This window comes from Rhipicephalus microplus, chromosome 1 (genome assembly GCF_043290135.1).
Source record: "Rhipicephalus microplus isolate Deutch F79 chromosome 1, USDA_Rmic, whole genome shotgun sequence".
Classification (NCBI taxonomy): Eukaryota; Metazoa; Arthropoda; class Arachnida; order Ixodida; family Ixodidae; genus Rhipicephalus; species Rhipicephalus microplus.
Window position 1 is genome coordinate 13,911,387 of NC_134700.1, and position 9,229 is coordinate 13,920,615.

The window sequence follows — 9,229 nt, forward strand, 5'->3', positions numbered from 1 at the left end:
GAGAAAGAAAAGTGGATGAAAAAATAACCAGCCGTGGGCAGGAATCGAACCTATGACCTTCGAATAACGCGTTCGATGCTCTAACCACTGATCTACCACAGCGGCCTTCCCTCCATCTACTTTTTTGAGTTTATCTGTGAATGTAGAAATAGGAGTGACAGTCAGCACCATCTATAAGCAAAACGACGATTGCGAAAACACTCTCATGCGCATGTTTGGCGTCCCGTAGCACGTGAACTTATTATGAGCGGGCAGCTGAATTATTGTCCCTCTTATACAACCTAAACACACCAATTCTGCGAGTACGAGACCCTCGTTCATATAAATAAGGGAAAGAAGTGAAGTGTATACCGAAGGGCTCGTTGTTGCGTGTTCTAACACAATATTAATGAGATCTAACAGACAGTAATGCCAAGGAATGTGCAGGGGAAGTTATTAGAACCAATGGAATGTAAATAAGAAGAAAGAAAAGTGGATGAAAGAGTAACGAGCCGTGGGCAGGAATCGAACATACGACCTTTGAATAACGCGTTCGATGCTCTAACCACTGATCTACCACAGCTGCCTTCCCTCCATCCACTTTTATGGGTTTATATGTGAATTTAGAAGTAGGAGTGACAGTCAGCGCCATCTATAAGCCAAACGACGAATGTGAAAACACACTTATGCACATGTTTGGCGTCACGTAGCACGTGAACCTATTCTGAGCGGGCAGCTGAATAATTGTCCCTCTTATACAACCTAAACACACCAAGTCTGCCAGTACGAGACCCTAGCTCAATGAAATAGGGGAAAGAAGTGTATACCTAAGGGCTCGTTTTCCGTGTTTTAACACAATATTAATGAGATCTAACAGACAGTAATGCCAAGGAATGTGCAGGGGAAGTTATTAAAACCAATGGAATCTAAATAAGAAGAAAGAAAAGTGGATGAAAGAGTAACGAGCCGTGGGCAGGAATCGAACATACGACCTCCAAATAACGCGTTCGATGCTCTAACCACTGAGCTACCACAGCGGCCTTCCTTCCATCCACTTTTTTGAGTTTACATGTGAATTCAGAAGAAGGAGTGACAGTCAGCACCATCTATAAGCAAAACGACGATTGTGAAAACACTCTTATGCGCATGTTTGGCGTCACGTAGCACGTGAACTTATTATGAGCGAGCAGCTGATTAATTGTCCCTCTTATACAACCTAAACACACCAAGTCTGCCAGTACGAGACCGTCGTTCAATGAAATAAGGGAAAGAAGTGTATACCTAAGGGCTCGTTTTTGCGTGTTTTAACACAATATTATGAGATCTAACACACAGTAATGCCAAATAATGTACAGGGGAAGTTATTATAACCAATGGAATGTAAATAAGAAGAAAGAAAAGTGGATGAAAGAGTAACGAGCCGTGGACAGGAATCGAACATACGACCTTCAAATAACGCGTTCGATGCTTTAACCACTGAGCTACCACAGCGGCCTTCCTTCCATCCACTTTTTTGAGTTTATATGTGAACTTAGAAGAAGGAGTGACAGTCAGCGCCATCTATAAGCCAAACGACGAATGTGAAAACACTCCTATGCGCATGTTTGGCGTCACGTAGCACGTGAACCTATTATGAGCGAGCAGCTGATTAATTGTCCCTCTTATACAACCTAAAGACACCAACTCTGCCAGTACGAGACCCTCGTTCAATGAAATAAGGGAAAAAGTGTATACCTAAGGGCTCCTTTTTCCGTGTTTTAACACAATAATAATGAGATCTAACAGACAGCAAAGCCAAGGAATGTACAGGGGAAGTTATTAGAACCAATGGAATGTAAATAAGAAGAAAGAAAAGTGGATGAAAAAATAACAAGCCGTGGGCAGAAATCGAACCTACGACCTTCAAATAACGCGTTCGATGGTCTAATCACTAAGCTGCCACAGCAGCCTTCCCTCCATCCACTTTTTTGAGTTTATATGTGAATTTAAAAGTAGGAGTGACAGTCAGCGCCATCTATAAAAACACTCTTATGTGCATGTTTGGCGTCACGTAGCACGTGAACCTATTGTGTGCGGGCAGCTGATTAATTGTCCCTCTTATACAACCTAAACACACCAATTCTGCGAGTACGAGACCCTCATTCAATGAAACAAGGGAAAGAAGTGTATACCTAGGGGCTTTGTTTTTCCGTGTTTTAACACAATATTACTGAGATCTAACAGACAGTAATGCCAAGGAATGTACAGGGGAAGTTATTAGAACCAATGGAATGTCATTAAGAAGAAGAAAAAGTGGATGAAAAAATAACCAGCCGTGGGCAGGAATCGAACCTACGACCTTCAAATAACACGTTCGATGCTCTAACCACTGAGCTACCACAGCGGCCTTCCCTCTATCCACTTTTTTGAGTTTATATGCGAATATAGAAGTAGGAGTGACAGTCAGCGCCATCTATAAGCCAAACGACGAATGTGAAAACACACTTATGCACATGTTTGGCGTCACGTAGCACGTGAACCTATAATGAGCGGGCAGCTGATTAACTGTCCCTCTTATACAACCTAAACACACCAAGTCTGCCAGTACGATACCCTAGCTCAATGAAATAGGGGAAAGAAGTGTATACCTAAGGGCTCGTTTTTCCGTGTTTTAACACAATAATAATGAGATCTAACAGGCATTAATGCCAAGGAATGTACAGGGGAAGTTATTAGAACCAATGGAATGTAAATAAGAAGAAAGAAAAGTGGATGAAAAAATAACCAGCCGTGGGCAGGAATCGAACCTAACACCTTTAAATAACACGTTCGATGCTCTAACCACTGAGCTACCACAGCGGCCTTCCCTCTATCCACTTTTTTGAGTTTATATGTGAATTCAGAAGAAGGAGTGACAGTCAGCACCATCTATAAGCAAAACGACGATTCTGAAAACACTCTTATGCGCATGTTTGGCGTCACGTAGCACGTGAACTTATTATAAGCGGGCAGCTGATTAATTGTCCCTCTTATACAACCTAAAGACACCAAGTCTGCCAGTACGAGACCCTCGTTCAATGAAATAAGAGAAAAAAGTGTATACCTAAGGGCTCGTTTTTCCGTGTTTTAACACAATAATAATGAGATCTAACAGACAGTCATGCCAAGGAATGTACAGGGCAAGTTATTAGAACCAATAAAGTGTAAATAAGAAGAAAGAAAAGTGGATGAAAAATAACAAGCCATGGGCAGAAATCGAACCTACGACCTTCAAATAACGCGTTCGATGGTCTAACCACTGAGCTACCACAGCGGCCTTCCCTCCATCCACTTTTTTGAGTTTATATGTGAATTTGGAAGTAGGAGTGACAGTCAGCGCCATCTATACGCCAAACGACGAATGTGAAAACACTCTTATGCGCATGTTTGGCGTCACGTAGCACGTGAACTTATTATGAGCGGGCAGCTGATTAAATGTCCCTCTTATACAACCTAAACACACAGAGTCTGCCAATACGAGACCCTCGTTCAATGAAATAAGGGAAAGAAGTGTAAACCTAAGGGCTCGTTTTTACGTGTTTTAACACAATATTAATGAGATCTAACAGACAGTCATGCCAAGGAATGTACAGGGGAAGTTATTAGAACCAATGGAATGTAAATAAGAAGAAAGATAACTGGATGGAAAAATAACCAGCCGTGGGCAGAAATCGAACCTACGCCCTTCAAATAATGCGTTCGATGGTCTAACCACTGAGCTACCACAGCGGCCTTCCCTCCATCCACTTTTTGGGTTTATATGTGAATTTGGAAGTAGGAGCGACCGTCAGCGCCATCTATAAGCCAAACGACGAATGTGAAAACACTCTTATGTGCATGTTTGGCATCACGTAGCACGTGAACTTATTATCAGCGGGCAGCTGATTATTTGTCCCTCTTATACAACCTAAACACACCAATTCAGCGAGTACGAGACCCTTGTTCAATGAAATAAGGGAAAGAAGTGTATACCTAAGGGCTCGTTTTTCCGTGTTTTAACACAATAATAATGAGATCTAACAGACAGCAAAGCCAAGGAATGTACAGGGGAAGTTATTAGAACCAATGGAATGTAAATAAGAAGAAAGAAAAGTGGATGAAAAAATAACAAGCCGTGGGCAGAAATCGAACCTACGACCTTCAAATAACGCGTTCGATGGTCTAATCACTAAGCTGCCACAGCAGCCTTCCCTCCATCCACTTTTTTGAGTTTATATGTGAATTTAAAAGTAGGAGTGACAGTCAGCGCCATCTATAAAAACACTCTTATGTGCATGTTTGGCGTCACGTAGCACGTGAACCTATTGTGAGCGGGCAGCTGATTAATTGTCCCTCTTATACAACCTAAACACACCAATTCTGCGAGTACGAGACCCTCATTCAATGAAACAAGGGAAAGAAGTGTATACCTAGGGGATTTGTTTTTCCGTGTTTTAACACACTATTACTGAGATCTAACAGACAGTAATGCCAAGGAATGTACAGGGGAAGTTATTAGAACCAATGGAATGTCATTAAGAAGAAGGAAAAGTGGATGAAAAAATAACCAGCCGTGGGCAGGAATCGAACCTACGACCTTCAAATAACACGTTCGATGCTCTAACCACTGAGCTACCACAGCGGCCTTCCCTCTATCCACTTTTTTGAGTTTATATGCGAATATAGAAGTAGGAGTGACAGTCAGCACCATCTATAAGCCAAACGACGAATGTGAAAACACACTTATGCACATGTTTGGCGTCACGTAGCACGTGAACCTATTATGAGCGGGCAGCTGATTAACTGTCCCTCTTATACAACCTAAACACACCAAGTCTGCCAGTACGATACCCTAGCTCAATGAAATAGGGGAAAGAAGTGTATACCTAAGGGCTCGTTTTTCCGTGTTTTAACACAATAATAATGAGATCTAACAGGCATTATTGCCAAGGAATGTACAGGGGAAGTTATTAGAACCAATGGAATGTAAATAAGAAGAAAGAAAAGTGGATGAAAAAATAACCAGCCGTGGGCAGGAATCGAACCTAACACCTTTAAATAACACGTTCGATGCTCTAACCACTGAGCTACCACAGCGGCCTTCCCTCTATCCACTTTTTTGAGTTTATATGTGAATTCAGAAGAAGGAGTGACAGTCAGCACCATCTATAAGCAAAACGACGATTCTGAAAACACTCTTATGCGCATGTTTGGCGTCACGTAGCACGTGAACTTATTATAAGCGGGCAGCTGATTAATTGTCCCTCTTATACAACCTAAAGACACCAAGTCTGCCAGTACGAGACCCTCGTTCAATGAAATAAGAGAAAAAAGTGTATACCTAAGGGCTCGTTTTTCCGTGTTTTAACACAATATTAATGAGATCTAACAGACAGTCATGCCAAGGAATGTACAGGGGAAGTTATTAGAACCAATGGAATGTAAATAAGAAGAAAGATAACTGGATGGAAAAATAACCAGCCGTGGGCAGAAATCGAACCTACGCCCTTCAAATAATGCGTTCGATGGTCTAACCACTGAGCTACCACAGCGGCCTTCCCTCCATCCACTTTTTGGGTTTATATGTGAATTTGGAAGTAGGAGCGACCGTCAGCGCCATCTATAAGCCAAACGACGAATGTGAAAACACTCTTATGTGCATGTTTGGCATCACGTAGCGCGTGAACTTATTATCAGCGGGCAGCTGATTATTTGTCCCTCTTATACAACCTAAACACACCAATTCAGCGAGTACGAGACCCTTGTTCAATGAAATAAGGGAAAGAAGTGTATACCTAAGGGCTCGTTTTTCCGTGTTTTAACACAATAATAATGAGATCTAATAGACAGTAATGCCAAGGAATCTAGAGGGGAAGTTATTGGAACCAATGAATTGTAAATAAGAAGAAAGAAAAGTGGATAAAAAAGTAACCAGCCGTGGCCAGGAATCGAACCTGCGACCTTCGAATAACGCGTTTGATGCTCTAACCACTGAGCTACCACAGTGACCTTTCCTTCATCCTCTTTTTTTAGTTTATATGTGAATTTAGAAGTAGGAGTGACTGTCAGCGCCATCTATAGACCAAACAACGAATGTGAAAACACTCTGATGCGCATGTTTGGCGTCACGTAGCACGTGAACTTATTATGATCGGGCAGCTGAATAATTGTCCCTCTTATACAACCTAAACACACCAAGTCTGCTAGTACGAGACCCTCGTTCAATGAAATAAGGGAAAGAAGTGTATACCTAAGGGCTCATTTTTCCGGGTTTTAACACAATATTAATGAGATCTAACAAACAGTTATGCCAAGGAATGTACTGGGGAAATTATTAGAACCAATGAAATGTAAATAACAAGAAAGAAAAGTGGATGAAAAAATAACCAGCCGTGGGCAGGAATCGAACCTACGACCTTCGAATAACGCGTTCGATGCTCTAACCACTGATCTACCACAGCTGCCTTCCCTCCACCCACATTTATGAGTTTATATGTGAATTTAGAAGTAGGAGTGACAGTCAGCGCCATCTATAAGCCAAACGACGAATGTGAAAACACACTTATGCACATGTTTGGCGTCACGTAGCACGTGAACTTAATATGAGCGGGCAGCTGATTAATTGTCCCTCTTATACAACCTAAACAAACCAAGTCTGCCAGTACAAGACCCTCGTTTATTGACATAAGGGGAAGAAGTGTACACCTAGGGGTCGTTTTCCCCTGTTTTAACACAATCTTAATGAGATCTAACAGACAGTAATGCCAAGGAATGTACAGGGGAAGTTATTAGAACCAATGGAATGTAAATAGGGAGAAAGAAAAGTGGATGAAAAAATAACCAGCCATGGGCAGGAATCGAACCTATGACCTTCGAATAACGCGTTCGATGCTCTAACCACTGATCTACCACAGCGGCCTTCCCTCCATCTACTTTTTTGAGTTTATCTGTGAATGTAGAAGTAGGAGTGACAGTCAGCACCATCTATAAGCAAAACGACGATTGTGAAAACACTCTTATGCGCATGTTTGGCGTCCCGTAGCACGTGAACCCATTATGAGCGGGCAGCTGAATTATTGTCCCTCTTATACAACCTAAACACACCAATTCTGCGAGTCCGAGACCCTCGTTCATATAAATAAGGGAAAGAAGTGAAGTGTATACCGAAGGGCTCGTTTTTGCGTGTTCTAACACAATAATAATGAGATCTAACAGACAATAATGCCAAGGAATGTGCAGGGGAAGTTATTAGAACCAATGGATTGTAAATAAGAAGAAAGAAAAGTGGATGAAAGAGTAACGAGCCGTGGGCAGGAATCGAACATACGACCTTCAAATAACGCGTTCGATGCTCTAACCACTGAGCTACCACAGCGGCCTTCCTTCCATCCACTTTTTTGAGTTTATATGTGAACTTAGAAGAAGGAGTGACAGTCAGCGCCATCTATAAGCCAAACGACGAATGTGAAAACACTCCTATGCGCATGTTTGGCGTCACGTAGCACGTGAACCTATTATGAGCGAGCAGCTGATTAATTGTCCCTCTTATACAACCTAAACACACCAAGTCTGCCAGTACGAGACCGTCGTTCAATGAAATAAGGGAAAGAAGTGTATACCTTAGGGCTCGTTTTTGCATGTTTTAACACAATATAATGAGATCTAACAGACAGTAATGCCAAGGAATGTACAGGGGAAGTTATTAGAACCAATGGAATGTAAATAAGAAGAAAGAAAAGTGGATGAAAGAGTAACGAGCCGTGGGCAGGAATCGAACATACGACCTTCGAATAACGCGTTCGATGCTCTAACCACTCATCTACCACAGCTGCCTTCCCTCCATCCACTTCTTGAGTTTATATGTGAATTTAGAAGTAGGAGCGACAGTCAGTTCTATCTATAAGCCAAACGACGAATGTGAAAACACACCTATGCACATGTTTGGCGTCACGTAGCACGTGAACTTCTTATGAGCGGGCAGCTGATTAATTGTCCCTCTTATACAACCTAAACACACCAAGTCTGCCAGTACGAGACCCTAGCTCAATGAAATAGGGGAAAGAAGCGTATACCTAAGGGCTCGTTTTTCCGTGTTTAACACAATAATAATGAGATCTAACAGACAGTATTGCCAAGGAATGTACAGGGGAAGTTATTAGAACCAATGGAATGTAAATAAGAAGAAAGAAAAGTGGATGAAAAAATAACCACCGTGGGCAGGAATCAAACCTACGACCTTCAAATAACACGTTCGACGCTCTAACCACTGAGCTACCACAGCGGCCTTCCCTCCATCCACTTTTTTGAGTTTATATGTGAATTCAGAAGAAGGAGTGACAGTCAGCACCATCTATAAGCAAAACGACGATTGTGAAAACACTCTTATGCGCATGTTTGGCGTCACGTAGCACGTGAACTTATTATGAGCGAGCAGCTGATTAATTGTCCCTCTATACAACCTAAACACACCAATTCTGCGAGTACGAGACCCTCATTCAATGAAATAAGGGAAAGAAGTGTATACCTAGGGGCTTTGTTTTTCCGTATTTAAACACAATATTATTGAGATCTAACAGACAGTAATGCCAAGGAATGTACAGGGGAAGTTATTAGAACCAATGGAATGTAAATAAGAAGAAAGAAAAGTGGATGAAAAAATAACCAGCCGTGGGCAGGAATCGAACCTACGACCTTCAAATAACACGTTCGATGCTCTAACCACTGAGCTACCACAGCGGCCTTCCCTCCATCCACTTTTTTGAGTTTATATGTGAATTCAGAAGAAGGAGTGACAGTCAGCACCATCTATACCCAAAACGACAATGGATAAAACACTCTTATGCGCATGTTTGGCGTCACGTAGCACGTGGACTTATGAGCGGGCAGCTGATTAATTGTCCCTCTTATACAACCTAAAGACACCAAGTCTGCCAGTACGAGACCCTCGTTCAATGAAATAAGGGAAAGAAGTGTATACCTAAGGGCTCATTTTTCCGGGTTTTAACACAATATTAATGAGTTCTAAACACAATCATGCCAAGGAATGTACAGGGGAAGTTATTAGAACCAATGGAATGTAAATAGGAAGAAAGAAAAGTGGATGAAAAACTAACAAGCCGTGGGCAGAAATCGAACCTACGACCTTCAAATAACGCGTTCGATGGTCTAATCACTAAGCTGCCACAGCAGCCTTCCCTCCATCCACTTTTTTGAGTTTATATGTGAATTTGGAAGTAGGAGTGACAGTCAGCGC

At 41.9% G+C, this 9,229-nt stretch overlaps 3 non-coding genes across 3 annotated transcripts; all 3 read right to left on the reverse strand.

The window, feature by feature from the left end:
• Positions 1-2,289: 2,289 nt before the first annotated feature.
• Positions 2,290-2,362, reverse strand: TRNAT-UGU (transfer RNA threonine (anticodon UGU)). The gene has a single exon. It is a non-coding gene; the product is annotated as a tRNA-Thr (tRNA).
• A 2,183-nt stretch (positions 2,363-4,545) lies between these two features.
• TRNAT-UGU (transfer RNA threonine (anticodon UGU)) lies at positions 4,546-4,618 on the reverse strand. The gene has a single exon. It is a non-coding gene; the product is annotated as a tRNA-Thr (tRNA).
• Positions 4,619-8,639: 4,021 nt separating this feature from the next.
• Positions 8,640-8,712, reverse strand: TRNAT-UGU (transfer RNA threonine (anticodon UGU)). Its single transcript has one exon. It is a non-coding gene; the product is annotated as a tRNA-Thr (tRNA).
• Positions 8,713-9,229: the final 517 nt, after the last annotated feature.